The following is a 17,789-nucleotide window of genomic DNA, read 5'->3' as shown; positions in this document are numbered from 1 at the left end:
AATTAATTAAATTAAGTTGCAAGCTGCATGATATTAAAAATATATTTTTATTTAAATTTTAGTAGAAAAATAAATTAGATTAATTATATTTATTGTTCCTAGAATTTTAAATAAATAAATAAAAGAATAAATTTTTTAAAAAAAATGAATAAAAGAATTAATTGGAATTAAAGTATTGTTTTTATTTTTTATTTAGAAAATCAATTAATTTGCATGAGAAAAGAAAATAAAGAATAATGATTTTTAATTATTGCATGTTAGCTTATCTTTTGTTATAAAATTAGAAAATAAAATAAAATTACTTTTATTCTAAATTTAGGTTTTTTGAGAAAAAGCTATTGAACCTAGAATTTTAGTTTAAATAGGGAATAGGTCTTTATTTTAGATACACAGGAAACAGGTCAGGAATTTAGGTGAAGAAATTTATTGGAAGCTTATTGAAAAGATTAGGGCTCTTCTATAGATTTCTTCCAGGAAAGCTATACCAGGTTGGGTGGCTTCTTTGATTTGTTGGTTTTTAAGAAAATAATTCTATTTTTCTCTGAATGGTGTGTGTAAATTATTTGTCAGATCCAAAACCTTCTTCTGGTTAATTCAGGTTTTGACTTAAAATTCTTGCCTGATGTTAATTTTTTAGTTAATGGGAGTAATTTAATTTTGAGATAATTAGGGAAATTATTATGAAAAATTCTCTCTTGTTGATTTGTTCTGATAGTCCTTTAAATAAATCTCTGTGAAATTAGTTGATTTCTTTAGAAATAAATTTAATTGTGAATTAAATTTATTGGTTTATCTAGTTTAAAGAAAAAGTAATTGGAATAAAATTTTGTGAATGAATTTTATTGAGTTGAGAATTTTATTTCTATGTAAATTCTGTCAAAGGGGTTTTAATGAATTTGGAAATTATTTACATGTTTTAAAAAAAAAATAAAAAATAAAAATAATAATAATAATAAAAATATATTATAACATATTAAATTTAAAGTGGGTTTTAAAATGTTTAATTGTTTTATTAAATATTAATTAATATATTTGATTATTATATGTTAATTATTAATTATTAATTAATATATATTTTAAATATATGTTAATCATGATAATTTATATATTAATTAACACTTAATTCATTAATATTGTGTATTATTGAATTATTAATTGTTTATATTTTTGGGGATAAATAAATATATAATAATTAATATTTAATTTTGGTATCTGTTTTATTGAGGAAGTATCTTTTTGGGAAAAAGATAAAATATTATTTTATTTGGAAAATTGTTGAAATGAAATATATTTATTAAATTGATAATTTTTAAATAATATTTTATTCAGGAATATATTATACGATATACTATTGGAATTATTGGAAATTTAATAATGTATCGTTTGGAAAATTGGTAAGTTAATGAGATTTTCATTTAGTAAAATAAATGGTTAGTTTATATTTTTCTTCTGTATTGAGATATAGACAAATGGACTATTGCAATTGTGGTATTGTATTCTCCTCGTTATGGTGATTTTTATGTTAATGTATTTTGAAAATTTAGATCATTTAGAAAACTTAATCGACTTTTATTGTTTAAACCAATAGGAAAGAAGATTGTCTTTTTTTTTGTTATTGCCTATGCAAGTTTAATTTCTGTATTCGCTTTTGTTTAAAGTAATGGCAAGGCCTTGATATGTTTGTTTGGACCCTGTCGTTTGGTTGATTTGGGGTACCTGTTTATGTCTTCGGTTTCTAGTTTGGTTGTTGCCTTGTGATGGTGTTTTAACTGGTCTTGTCCTTTATGCGGGTGTCAAGTGGTGATTTGTGGTTGACCATAGCGGGTTAGGTCTCTAGTTAGAGTACCGTCGGGCAATGGACCTTGTATTAGCTTTTGATATGTTCAGTTGGATCCGTTTCTTTGTAGGGATCATTTATGTAATTATTGACCGATGTGGTTGGTTGTTTGTTGGTATGATTCGCCTTGATGGCAGGAATGTAAATGATATGAAACTTATGTACCCTTAACTTATTTAATTATCAGAGGGGTCTTGCAATTGAGCAGACTCGGAGATGTAGCCCTCTAGGGGTGAACTCCGAGATCATTTTGGTGTTATGTGTTGCTTTTGTTCTTATGTTTCATGTTTTAGTGTTAGCATGTATGGATGACATTTTGATAGAATGTGTAAGTGGATTGGATGAAATTAATTGTAATGCATGTTTTCAGTCGTCTCTTTATGCAGTAATGTGGTTCATGAAAGAGTGTAGTTGATTTGCAGAATGTATTCTATAATTGTTAAGGAAATTAAGTATGCATGGAAAGATTTCGTTAGTTTATGATGAAATTCAAGTGTGTTATTGAATTGGATGCATGACTAAAATTTTAATGAAAAGTATGGACGAAGGGTATGAATAAACCTTAATGGATGAACTTTATCTTGTGATCTATATTTTGTCTTGCTGAAAGAAATTATCCTTGTTTAAGAATTATCTCGTTATTAAGACAATCGACTTATTGGATTAATTAGCGTAAGTTAAGTTAAATGTGGAATTAAGTAATCGCGTTGGGAAACTCGTTAGGTGATAGTTGATGTCTTCCGTTGTGTAATCTGTACTTTCATATTTTATTGTATCTTTATGTTGTCTTATTTTTTTAAAAAAGTTTGTTGCACTCCATTCGTGTGTTTTAGCTTTATCCCTTCGGGGTTTCCTGGCGGGGCATTACACATGGAGCAATGAAGAAATATCTCTTGGCCGACCACACTCAGACAAAGACTTTATCAATGCGTTAGTTTATATGTTCAGGAAACATCAATTACGTTCTAAAAGGAAAACAATGATCAACTTAACTCCTATGTGCAGCGATCTGTTTACAAAGACAGCGATGATTCTTCAAAGTAGAATTAAACATAAATTCAGTGATTTCATTAGTTCTCAAAGCCAGTGATAATAATGTCGAAGACTATATCCTTCGAAGTTTATGACCATCAGTTTATCGAAGACTTATTCTATAAAAAGTTTGAATTACTATCGGTGTTCATATTAATTAAGAACTGATTTATGTAAGCACCAATTTGAATAAAGAAAATGTGACTAACAAATTGTTTTTAGGCACCGATTTGATTAATGGGAGTTATAACCAATAATTATCAATCAGTATCTAAACAAGAGAATACATGACTATTCACATGGAGGTATAATGAATAGTTGTGTTCCTTTCGTTTGGAGATGAAATTAAAAATATATATTACTATTGTAATTCAGTTTGAAAAGAAGTGAATACAAGTGTGAAAAAAGGGCGGAAGGTGTAAGACGAGAATATATATATACCAGAAGGCTGATGTAAAGAAAAGTAAGAAGAATGGTGTGTGGTGTGTGGTGTAGAATAAGGAGTGTATAATTCTGAAATTATACTCCAGATAGAAGGAGAGTTTTTTAGATATATTTTGTGTTATGTGAGAGTGATATGTGAAGATATAAAAGATATGTATATGCAGATATAAAGAGGAATATGTGCAGATTTATAAAGATGTATGCAGATATAGAAGAGAAGTGAATGCAGATATAGTGGGAGGATTATACAGTGTCTCATGCAGAGATAAAGAAGACTTATGAGCAGATTTATATGTGGAATTTGAGAACATATTTATGACAGTTATGAGGAGATTTATGGGTTATGATCAGATTTATGTGACTGATTAGTAATAATCATCACAGCAGATTTGAGAAGATCAAATCGTCCATCATCCGTTGTTATAGCAAAATTGTCAAGGTGAAAATTAAAATTTATGTTAAGTGGGTTGATGCTCACCAATTCTGAAGTGGGAGTTGGTGCTTCCAGTGGGTTGGTGCTCACAAAATCAGTTTTGAGAGTTGGTGCTTCCAGTGGGTTGGTGCTCACAAACAAACTTAGGGGTTGGTGCCTCTAGTAGATTGGTTCCTACGAACATTGTAAAAGAAGATATTCATATAAAAGCATTGATTTGCTGTGGTTTTCCCCTGTAAGGGTTTCCACGTATATATCTTGTGTTCTACTTGTGTTCATATTAGTTAAATTACATATGAATGTTGGTATGCAATGAATATGTTAATGAGATAAGTTATATACTTGTGATTGAAGTTGAAAAAGTTTAAATTGGTTGTTATACTGTTCACGCCCCCTCCTCTCAGTATAACCGTGTGCTCTTCATGCTGTTTGAAGCATTCAAGTCTTGTAAAATGCAATTTTAAGCTCCCAATCCCCAGATGTTGTGAGGTTATCAAAGTCAGTTAAATTTGTTTCATTTTAAATTTAAAGTAAAACCTGAATTTCAGATTAACCTTCAACTGGATTTAATAACTTTCATGTCAGTTTCTAGCTTGGAGATGGTTTTTTTTTCAAATCCTCTGTGATATTTTTGTTTCCAAAACTTGGAACTTCCAAACCTTTTATATATGATTAAATGCATTGAAATACATAGAAGAAAGTGGAAGGCATATTGGGAGTAGTAATTTATTTTTCTTTAATGTCAATCATGCCAAATGCCGTATTTAAGTTAGGGTAAATCTGGGTTATTATCCTCTGGTGTCTTTTGTAATGGTTTCTATTTTGAAAACTTGGTAATTTGACTGTGTACCATTAATTTGATTGGTTTTCTTGCAGGTGCAGGCATTTACTCATGCAACAATTTTGTTTAATTGTGTATTGTTGTCTTGGAAATATAACTTACATTTAAAATGTAATGCTAGCATTAAGACAACTTTCATTTCATTCTTGCCAGGGATTGTTTTCATTAAGTTTTGAAAGAGAAGCTTGTGTTGCTAAAGTTGAAGTAAATAATGGAGATGCAAGAAAGACAAAGTAGAGTTCAGGGATCGCATTCATAACCAGGCTGTGCATAAAAAAACATTCAATGATTTGTATTGTCACTATTTCTACTTCAAGGAGGAGAAATACAAAGAGGAGCATCTAGAAATAATGTTGAGACTGAAGAGAGAATGTTAGCTGCTGAGAACATCATGTCCTTGCATCTGCATAGAGCAGCTTCAAAGCCAAATTTTTTTCTCTGCCACAAAGGATAGTTTTTGCTATAACACTATTGAAGGTGGTGAAATAAAATATGAAGAAGTTGGAGGAATAATTCCAGTCTCCAGTGGGCCTTCAAATTTATGTACTGTGTCTAACCTGACATATATGCATGATGCTCATAAGGCAAAGCAGTGGCAAACTGAGAATAAGATGGTAGAATTCAACACTGGATCATAGGAAACTTGTTGGAGATTGTGGATGTTTTTAAACTCACAGTGGCTTCATTCCAAGAGGAATGCAGATTTGTCATGATCTTTCTCATTAAATTGTTTTGGTTTCCAGATATGGATCATATTAGTCTTATTTGGCTTTGGCTGTTGGCATTGATTATAAGGACAAGATACCCCAACAATGGGGATTTAATTTCTGCGAGTCTTCAAAGGCAATTCAAAAAAGCCAAAGGAGGAGAGTCCTTTTTTCTATGGTTTCTTTAATGTTTGATGCTATATGCATCAATTCAGATTGGCCCAGGTTTGCCCATGTGGTTTCTACCTGCCAAACAACCAATTAATTCTCTATTTGATATCTTTTATGTGCATGGATATATGCCATACATGAAAATCTTTGCTGACATATGTTACCATGCCATATATTTTGTGGCCAAAGTCACTCAAGACAAGTTCCTTTGAAGGATCTCACATCACCTTTTCCGTATCTTCTTCAATTTCTTTCTAATCTTCCATAATTGTTGACATAATCAAATCTACCTTTATATTTATCATTACTAGAAGAATCAGATTTATATTTGTGACGGCTTCTAGTATCATAATTTTCTTTTTCATCATTATATACCTGTCTACCTTTGCCTTGATATCTTCCTCTTGGGAATCTACCACCTCTTCCTTTCTTGTTGTATTTAATCTAGAAATATTCTATTTAATTTATCTTCAAGTTTCAGGGTTAATTGGTATGCTCCCTCAATGGATTGCATAATCAAACATACCAAGTTCTTTTTGAATGAATCCTCTAAAACAATTGATATATCTAGTCACTTTCTCTCGGTTTTCTTCACAATGATTTTCTCTACTTGTTAGCTTATAATATTCTTTAGTATAATTGCTCGTAGTCATATTATTTTGTCTCAAATTTTGCAACTTTTCAATAATTTCAATTGAACCAACTTAGATTCAATTTGTAAATGATTCAATTTTTTCAATTTCTCTCTAATTGATTTTTTTCCATCATATAGCAGCATGACTTTTCAACTTAGTTTTAGCAAATTTTACTCTATTAGGATCAACAAGAACTTCATACTTGAAATGTCATTTTAAATGAGTTAGCCAATCAATCGGTTCTTCATGACTCAAAGTTCAAACTACCAACATAATTGGGTATATCTGCTTCAGTTTTCTTACCAATATTGGAGATTGTTTTTAATATTACTTTTTTGTCTATCATCCTTTTAACATGTTCAACTAGATCTGGTCTGCCTATTTCTTGCTCATCATCATTTTATCAGCTCTAGTGTTAAGATCTCTTTCACAGTCTTCTTCAACAACATCTAATTTGATATGGACATTTCTCATCATATTAAACATTTTCTTAATTCATTCAACAACATTGCCAACGTGACCTTTATCTCTTCTTCTAGGAAGCATTTTTAAAATTTGATCTCAAAATGCTTAAACTGCAAACTACTTCACAGTTGGTAGTCTGTTCACAATGAGCTCACACTTCACCAAAGAATCTTCTACCCAACAATGTATTATTGAAAGACTCCCACCAAATAATTATGTACCCAACTCAATGTTGCGAAACACTTTTTTGATCTTCTCTTTCTAGAGATACAAAATGTCAAGCATAATAAAATCTAATTTAATGTCTTGTCCCAAATTAATTCATAGCCTTCCTCTGATTTCAGCCAGGAATAAAGTGTTTTAAAAACAAAAGCACTAAATATTAATTAATAATATAAACAATATTATATAATATTCTATAGTTATTAATAAAGTAACGATATTAAATATTTTTCTCTTGGAAGGCCGACATACTCCAGATTAATGATTTTTCTTTGAGCCCGACCTGCTCTTGGCATTTTTGCTATTGCCTATAAAGGAAGAGGACAATTTCATTTGAAGGCACCATGATTCTGAAAACTTTTGCTGTTAAGCATGAATAGCTTCCTGGGGTAACAATCTCAGGAGCAGTACCAGGTGGGATGATATCCCTACCTGTAGAGTACTCATTTGCAATACTATTCCCTCTATCATCCACCATATAGCCAGTTCACAGCCAACGCCATTTACATTCTGAGTTCCCATATAGCGGAACTTGGAAGGAGAAAATGGCGCCACTTCAAGGCACCTAATCACACCTCTACAATCAGCTGTGAGCACTTTCAGGTCTGCATTATCCCAGGCTTCTGACAGTGACATCAGATCTGCTAGCTTTGTTGGGAAAATTCTGTATTTATCTCAGGTCTGCACATAGTTGATTACCAGTTGGGCATATTGCTGTTATAATTGTGTGTATTGCTGTTAATGAGAATCTGAGTACTATTTTCTGGAGATGTGAGTTCAATATATTTATCTGATGATCTATAGTCAATCTGCTTTACAATCATTATTGAATCTCTATTGTTTTACATCAATCATCTGTGCATCTGTTAATATTGAATCATTTACTACATCAGAATCAATAGGGTTTGAACTATATAGAACTCAGGTTTCTTACAGTGGTATCAGAGCAGGAATCCTGCCAGCCTGTGGGTCAATTTTGCTATGCAGATATAAACCCATGCAAAGGAGTGAAAATATCATGAGTAACCGAGGTGAAGAGACAGATTTTCGGTTTGTCATTAACCATGAAAACAGGGAGTTGTTTAGAGAGTTTCAATCGCCCATGAGAAAATCCATGGCGGTATTAGTTCAGATTGTGAGAGAAATGAATCGTCAATGGAATGCCTCTCGACCAGATCATAATATGGTCAAAGGGAGCAATTCAATCAAAGATAGTGTGTCAATCAACTCTTTGCACAGGGAAGAAAGAAAGTCCATTTGAGGACAAGTAATAATTACAACTTGTTAAAGATGTAGCCTCATTCGGATTGAAGCAAGCAATATATTATAAGTAAACTAATACATATATATATATATATATGTTTGAATGGAAACACACACACACACATATATATATTTATCATTTCAATTAATCACATACATATATATATATTGAATGAAAGATTGCTGACTGCCTTACGACAGATCAATGACTGTTGTATTATCCGATGACCATCAAAGACATGTTCGATATTACTATCGTCGAATAGTTATTGTTTAGCATGATAGTATCAAGCACGATAAATATATTGGTGCATAACTAATATGCGGTGAAGTGTTATGGTTACGTAAGCACGTAGGGGTCATGCCCCTACCACGTAGGGGCCATGCCCCTACGTAGACATAACCCTTCACCAACATACATAACCAATGATATTGATGCTTGTTGTGTAGTATAATCAATAACCATGGCAATTATATGATACAACAAGCAATCGATAATCAATCTATTCATCAATTATTATTTGACAGAATCAAATATACATATCAGCGATCACCGTGAAAGTCTGTCCTTACTATATAGCATTATTCTTATTGTATTCTCAGATCAAATTTGAGATTATCTTTAAGAAAGAATATCTGAAGACCGTGATAAAATCTAAAAGTAAATATCAGATATACATTGAGATTAAAGACTATTGTTTTTCTCTATCTCTGATCTATATTCCTTAACATGGTATCGGAGCCAAGTTGGTAGAGAAATAAATAAAGATAGTGACTTTTTAATTAAAATTCAGACTTGCATTCAGAATCAAAGAAAAAATTATGGTGAACGGTGTATTGTGGAGGATAGACTCGAAGGCACATCCAACTTTGTCTCATGGAAAAATTCGAACAATAGCAATTCTTCAAGAACTTGAATTGGATGCATATATAGAAGACACCAAGATGCCCGAAGACGAACCAGAGAAAACAACCTGGAAAAGACACAACAACAAGGCTAAGAAGATAATAATTGATGCTGTTAAAGATTACATTCTTCCAACCATATCAAAACTAACTACAACTTATGATATGTTCAAGACCATCCAAAATACATATGAAATAAATAATGCAAGCAGATTGCTTACTTTAAACATATCAAGATGAACAAAGGAGAAACAATCACATCCTATTTCATGAGGATTTCAGAGTTGAAAGACCAATTGTTAACTATTGGAAATAAGGTAGATGATATGGAGCTATCTCTAATAGCACTTAAGGGATTACCATCCAATTGGGAATCCTCTATTCAAGGCATTAGTGCTCAACCTACACTACCGAAATTCGATCAACTCAAGAACGACTGTACTCAAGAAGAATCTCGACTAATTACAAGAGGGATGGGTCCACACCAAGAGGGAGAAATTCAAACACTACATGCTAACACAAGCAACAAAGGGAAGAAAAAGAAGTTCAAACGGAAGAGAGGAAATAACAATCAAAATCACAAAAATAGAGACTTCTCCAAGATTCAATGCTACAAGTGCGATAAATTTGGACACACTCTCAGGTTCTACCCGAAAAGAAAGAAAGTCCAAGCAACCATAGCTGAAGTCAAGGAAGTAGAGAATCCTCTGTTCTTCTTAGCCTTATCAAGTGAACTAAATTCAAACAAACATATGTGGATAATCGATAGCGGAGCATCACGACACATAATCAGATTTAGAGATCAATTCGAAACCTTTGAAGGGCACTCAACTGAAGAAGTTACAATTGGAGACAATTCTACCTATCCAATGAAAGGAATTGGGACCTGCTCAATTCAATTAAGAACAGGAGTTACATTACAATTGAAAGATGTTCTTTTTGTACCAGGTATCAAAAGAAATTTGGTCTCTATTTCAGGACTAGCTGATCAAGGATATTGCATCACCTTCCATGAAGATAAGGTTCTACTCTGGCCTAAAAATTCTAACATAAAGAATGCTATTCCTATAGGATCTAGAGATGGTAGTTTATATAAACTATGTAATGCTCAAAAACATGCACTAAATCATGAAGTATCAAATTCTAATGAAATTTGGCATAGAAGATTAGGACATCTTCGATTTAGTGCCCTACCTTCTATAGGAAAGATCACCACAAGATTACCTAATCTAAAATCTGATCATGTTGGAACTTGTAAAGGATGTGCTTTAGGGAAGAACTCAAAAGGGTCCTTTCCTCCAAGTGAACACAAATCAAAAGTTGTACTAGAACTTGTCCACACTGATTTGTGTGGTCCAATGTCATTACCATCACTAGGGGGATTTTTGTATTATGTGATATTTGTTGATGACTATTCTAGGAAAACTTGGATCTATTTCATAAAACTTAAAGAATCAAATGAAGTGTTATTGAAATTCAAAGAATTTAAAGCCTTAGTGGAAAATCAAACTGTGAAGAAAATAAAGACTCTAAGATCAGATTATGGGGGTGAATATATCTCTGAAAATTTTAAAGAATTCTGCATTTCTATTGGGATTAAGAGGGAGTGTACAGTACCTTATAATCCTCAACAGAATGGAGTCACAGAAAGGAAAAACAGAACCATCATCGAAGTTGCTAAAGCCATGATGCATGATCAAAATCTACATATCTCATTCTGGGCTGAAGCCTCAAATACAACTGTGTACATTCAAAACAGATGCCTTCATTCAATCTTAGAGAATATAACACCTGAATAAGCCTTTACAGAGAATAAACCAGATTTAAGCCATCTAAGAATCTTTGGTTGTCACGTGTATATTCATGTTCCTAAAGAAAAGAGGACCAAACTAGAACCCTCCAGGAAGAAAGGCATATTTGTTGGCTATAGTGAAACCACTAAAGGATACAAAGTCTATATTCTAGGACGAAGATCTATTGAAATCAGTAGAGATGTCAAATTTGAAGAAGATGCTGCTTATAAAATCTCTCTAAGTACAGAAGATGATCAAATCATAGAATCGGATGAAAATCATACAATTGAGAATCAGAGGGAGAATATCATAGAAGATCATGAACCTTCATCATCTAATTTTGAGAATGCTGAAAATCCTAACAACAAGAAAAGGCCACTATGGGCAAGAAAGATGATTGAAGAAAATAATGTGGAACCTGATGAAATCTTTAGAGAGAGTAAGAAAACAAGTCAATCATGCTATGTGGCACTAATGATCAAGCTTACAAAATCTGAACCATCAAATGTTGAAGAGGCTTTAACATGTCAAGCTTGGAAAGATGCAATGATTGAGGAATACCAATCTATCTTAAAAATGATGTTTGGGATATTGTATCCAGACCAAAAGACAAATCAATTGTCTCTTCAAAGTAGGAAATAATAGAATCTTCTTTTGCCATTTTGATATTAAGTAGTTGTTGTCTTAAAGTAATTGCCCTACTGAGATTGTTAATTTCATATGTACCTTGTAAATGGCTAAACATTTCCCTTGCAGTGGTAAATGAGGCAATAGAGGTGACTAGGTGGTCTTTGACTGAATCAATGAGAATCTTCCTGGCCTTGACAACATCCTTTTTGAATTGTTTTAGCTCGGTTGCATCCGTAGGTTTAGTTAGCTCTTTAGCTTCTATGATTTGGAGAAGATCTTCTTCCTCTAGAGCCAACTTGATTCGAACTTTCCAAGCAGTAAAGTTTAGATTCCCATCAAGCCTATCTTCAACTTTCAGCCCCATTGACCTAACCTGAAAAGAGACAACAATCTGGAAATAAAGGAGTACTGAATTCTGAATCTAAAAGTTGATCTAGCCTATAGCTCTGATACCATGTTAATTTTAGCACTTCAGATTAACTAAGACTTAGAAAATCAGAATTTACTTATTAGTTAGATTCATTTATATTTAGAGACTTATAGTTTCAGATTTAACATAACAAGGAAAATAAAGAAATAGAGACAAAACACAATTACCCTGGGAAAACCTCTGTAAAGTGGAAAAATCGAACCCTAGTCGTTCTCCCCTCCCCAACTCCGAGGAGAGAGAAGGGAGAGTCACTAGGGTTGATGGTTTTCACTTAGGAGGGACTTTACATTCAAAAGAGGGGTTGAAACCCACAAGATCCAATCCCACGCAATGCAAGATTGGATTCTATATGAGTTTCAAGGGTTGTGATAGCAAGGATACCCTCTTTTGTAAAGAATGTAGATAGAAAGATTGAACTATGAATGCATGTAGAAGCAAGAAAGATTCACTTATAAATAGAGATAGGGATATGATATGAAGCTGCGGACCTGGAATTAGCAGTAAAATGTCGAGACGACGCTGTCCTGCAAATTTGAGCAAAAGTTGACGGGACGATGGCGCCCGGCGTGCACACAGTCCTCCGAAAAATCTGCGAAACGAAGGGGGATCTGTTCGTCTCTGCACAAGGATTCCAGATCTTCAATTTCAGCCGCGTACCTGCAACCTACACACAGAAAAGCGAAGACGATTAGGGGGTTAGGGATTAGGGGTTTGCCCTTAGGGCAAACCCCGGTTTTGGAATTAACCAAGAAATGAGAAATGCTTGTAAATGTAATGTAAAACAAGTACTAATACCTTGTTGTAAGGATGTTTGTATCCTTATATGCGAAGGTATAGATGTTGTTGTATGTTGTATGTTGTATGTTGTAGTATGTAATGTGTTGTGAGTGATCTCCTCTTCAATGGTTGAATCCTTGTCTTGAATGCAACACTTAGCCTTGAATGGAGACTTAGAATGATCAATTGCTTGAAGGAATGCTTGAATGCTTGAATATCGTTTTCGCATCTTGTACACATATGTCCCCCCTCCTCAAATGGGAGAGGAAATGTAGTTTATATACTTGCCAATTAGGGTTAAAAGACTGATTTTCCCGACCTTAGGCCAACCAGGAAATGTTATTTTCCAAATTGCAAACAAAAAGACCCGAAGTCCCATAGGAGACCGTGCCCAAAATAGGGCCAGGGACCAGGGCGCTGGGCGCCCTGGTCCTGAAGGACCAGGGCGCTGGGCGCTCTGGTCCCACCTCCCGGGACAGCAGGGTGCAAGGAGGATCAGGCCAGGGTGCTGAGAAATGCAGTTTTTGGTGTCATGAGCAAGTTTCGGGGTCTCCATTCAGGTTCGGTGTTGCGTTGCCATCGTGAAGACCCAAATGCGGTCGAAATTGCAAGTGTCGCAATTTTAGGATGCTACAACCTCCTAGGAGGAAAAACCCAGCCTGAAAAGATCCTCAGATCTGATTATGGATTATAGTTATGCAAACAATACAACACTTATCTCATGTGCTTTTGTAATTTCAGATTTTGCTGTTACTGAAGGTATGGTAGATCATGGTGGCTGCCTTCAATATTTACTTGATGAATGCTGAGATTGTCTTAACCTAAGTTGCAGACTTTAAGAAGTTCGCTGATTCCTTGTGATGGATTTCACATCTCCTTCTAATGGCAGAGGTAGGTTGCTGTAGCTATCATGTCTTTCGCACCACCTTCACTATCATGTATTTCACACCACTTTAACCATGCAGATTGCTTTAAGGGCATATCACTTATGACTTCTTGGAGTTCACTTTCGGCATGTAAGTTTTCGCATGAAGAAGTAGATCAGATCGATGATTTACAAATGAATCTTGACCTCTTATTTATATGGAGCGAACTCCTCAACTAGTTCGGTCCTTTTAAATAATTAACTTTTAATTATTTCATTCATCTGCCTTTTAATACGGTCGGCCCTATTGGATAGTGCGCTGAGTGTTTGTTGTTAAAGCATGGGGAATAGGGCCACATTAAGGGGAAGAGGGGCCACACGGATTCCATTGTTTCCTACGGCAATTTGAATCTGCCCTTTCCCTAATTAATATCAACACCTATATTTGGATTAAATAATGGCCTTTTAAAACCATGACTAGCTTTTATTTTGTTAAAGATTGCTTGGTATTTTTATTGCAAATGAAATGTGTTCTAGCCATTTTTGGATTGGAAACTTAATGGTTTAATTCTATTTAAAGGAAATTTTCATGTGTGGGTATGAATTTTTAATCAAGGCATTGTGCAAATCTCTTTGGGAATATGTTATTTTTGCCCTTTTCTTGTGTTTTCCTTGTTGTAAACTTTCTTATCACGGAGGAATCAATTTATTGAAAAGAGCTATAATTAGATAACAATAGCTTTAAATTATATTTTTGAATTGTCTTTATCATTCCTTAATATGGATATGTATAGTGTGCGAGTGAGTCTTTTTGGGTATTTACTCTGATTGGAGGATTTTGGTGTTTGATTTGAAAGATTCATTCTTGTGTTTATGTTGGTGTGTTGTTGAATGCGAGTCTATCATGCAAGTGAATTGGTTAAGTTTTTGATTTTAGTTGTACTTGCTTTATTTTGGTTGTGGTCTTGTCTTGTGAATAGACTAGTTGTCCGTTTCACACCTCTAGTTGGTTTAACCTTGGTAGAAGGTTTGTATAACCAAGTTGTTTCTTTGGTTTTGTTTTGAACTCCCTGTGTTGGTTGGATTTTGTGTTTTGTCTTGGAGTTCTTTGGAGGTTGTGTGGTGTCATAAGAAAGAGTGGCTTCTGAGTGGGGGTCGAGACCCAAAGAGACTACTAGGATAACCCCTTGGAAGTTGAGTAATAAGTGATAAATTAATTAATAAACTGGGGATGGGTTTTAAAAAATTAATCAAAAAATTAATTGTGCCTCGCTCATGGTTGAGTGGTAGTATAGACTCAAGATGCAGTGGGAAGGCCTGGAATGGCAAACCAACTACCTTGTCTTCACGAAAGATTTGTTGGGTCCACATGAGTCATGGATGGGGGCTGGGGGTTCGGGAGAGGCTACCAGGATAACCCTGGATGGGTGTCGGGCCTATGGAGGCCTTCCAAGATAACCCATACTAGCTATGCGATGACACTCTTCCCTTATGTTCACTAGTGTGTAGTCTTATGTCAGCTTTACTTGGAGCACTCTTGTGGGAGTCATATTTGTATGCTTATGCCTTATGTGAGTACTCGATGTACATGTTAGACCATGTGATGCTTTATTGTGGTTTGCTTGAGGACCTTATTACTATCTCCTAGCATGGAGGGGTGGTCCTTTTTGGGCCACATGGTCGGGTGGTAGTGCCACTTTCCATCAGGTATTTTGTTTGTGTTATCGTGCAAGGGATTAGCTTCATAGGTGCTCCAGATGTATCTCTTGGATTTACTCCACTCCTTGTACCGGTTGGATCCTCTTTGTTCTTCTTGGATCATATTTGTATCTCTTGGACCTTGTGGTCAGTTGTATCATATGTTTATATGTATGCCTTCACGACAATTGTAATTTGATGTAATCGTTATGTATTTTTATGAGACTTGGTGTAATAAGTGCAATTGTAATATTATGTTATCCTTGCAATTAAAAAACAATGTATTATGATGGGATTTAGATGATAGGATTTATATCTTTAATTAAAATCATTGTTGTAATGTAATTGAATGTATTATCATGAATGAAACATAAAAAAGTTAATGTTATCACATGTAAAGTACGAAACAATCATTGTTTAGTGTAATTAAGTTCCTAATGGATAAATATATTTCGTAAGTGGATTAATTGACCTTAAGTGGTGTAATTCATGTTGGGAAACCTTTTAAGAGTTTAAGTTAAGTCTTTCGCTTGTGCAACTCCTATTGCAATGTTATTTCATATGTTTATGTGTTCTGTATTGTTTAAAAAAATAAATTTTACACTCTTTTCGAGTGTTTGTAGTTGTATCCTTTAGGGTTTCTTGGCGGGGCATTACAAGGAACATTATCTTAATCATTATTGTAAATTACATAATGTGCATGTGGGATTCAATAACACTTCCCCTACAACCTATCCTCATTATGGAGTCCCCTGGAACATTATATAAGGTGCCTTAAGCTTATTCCTATCCATCAATCCCAAGAGCACATAATGACACCCTCCATTCGGCCTCTTGGCCCCACCAAAGGTTGCTCTACTTGAATGGAACTTTGTGCTACTTGCATCCCTTATATGTATTCTATTCTACCTTCCATAATGAGATGGTTGGTCGGATGAAGTGTTAAGGAATCCACTATATAATTTATAATGCCCAATATCATAATAGAAATAATAGAAATATATAAATATATATTAACAACAACAAGTTGATTACATCTATTCCTACAGGGAAGACAAAATAGAAAATCAATAAACTCATGGTCTATGCATTGTGAATCATACCCAATCACTTATATAATGCACGGGGACTATATGTTGAATATTATTCAATTATTTAGGTTCCTAGTTGATCCTTCAAGTTTGAAAAGGCCCCTACTATTCGCCTTACTATCCTTTCCCCTACGGAGGGAGGGTCTTCTGTTCATTAATGACGCCCCAGCAGAATTGGTCAATTAATGTACGCCTGCTAGAGTAAGGGACCTGCGGGAGAGCACCAACGACCCTATATATCTATGGGGGGCCTTTACTACTTGAGGAAGTTCGCAGAAATGTCATGCCCAGTTCGGTCAGGGCCCCCCTGGCGGGCATGGATTGTTCGAGCTACCGTGCATGCATGCGGGGGTGAGGATAGGTTCGAGCTAAATTTCTATAAATATATATTAACAACAATAAGTTGATTACATCCATTCCTACATGGAAGACAAAATAGAAAATTAATAAGCTTATGGTCTATGCATTGTGAATCATACCCAATCACTTATATAATGCACGAGGACTATATGTTGAATATTATTCAATTATTTAGGTTCCTAGTTGATCCTTTAAGTTAGGTTTTCAATTTATTTTATACCTTTTATTGAGGATTGGGTCACGATTCTTCAGTTTGGAGAGATATGACCCTTCAAGAGGCGTTCTTTTTAGGCATTATTAATTAATTATTTCTTTTGGATTAATTCAAAATCAAACTTGCTTAATTTATTTCCCTTTTTCCTTCCATCCATTCATTCCCGCCTTCCCCAAAAGAAGTCTCTTTTTATATTTTTTGTATTTCTAATAGAGAGATACACCCTTTTTGAAGGATGATGTCCTTTCAAATGGATGTGACCTCATTTCCTTGATTGCACCCTTTTTTTTTTGTTTGTAATTAATATAAAACATTCTTGTTTTAGACAAAACACCATCTTAGTTCACAAATCACATCTCTTAAAGTATGTTAATAACTACAATTCTTTATAATCGTTGCCATGTAATATTTTTACATCTTAAATTGCTGCATACCTTGTATCACCGTGCATTTTTTTATATTTGTATCTATTACCATTTGTCTCTACAAAGAGCGCTACCTCGAATATAATCACCATTTACCCCATATAATATTTAGGCAACTATTCACTAAAATATATATGACTAGCACTTGATAATATTTATCTTGGTCAGCTCAAAATTAGCGATTCAAATTTGTTTTGTTTTTGGTGTGGACATAACAGTCTGCCCTTCCCAAGATTTCTTGTCCTCAAGCTATAGTGGAATTATCATGCAACTCCTAACCCTTTTGGGAGTCTAAGTCCTAATCCATCTTTCATTGTGGTACTAAAATATTAGCACAAGTTGTATATTTGAACCAAGACATGCGTTTTTATTTTTAATTTGATTTTGAGTTATAGCCAATTTGGGAATTGGCAAGAATTGTAGTTTAAGACATTTTTTTCACATATTAAGATGAGGATTAGAAGCATGACACACATCTATAACCTTAATTGTAATGCTCTAAAATAAATTTATATTGTAATGCTCTAAAATAAATTTATATTTTCATTTG

Source organism: Cryptomeria japonica, chromosome 9 (assembly GCF_030272615.1).
Source record: "Cryptomeria japonica chromosome 9, Sugi_1.0, whole genome shotgun sequence".
Classification (NCBI taxonomy): Eukaryota; Viridiplantae; Streptophyta; class Pinopsida; order Cupressales; family Cupressaceae; genus Cryptomeria; species Cryptomeria japonica.
Note: the sequence above shows the minus strand (reverse complement) of the source record.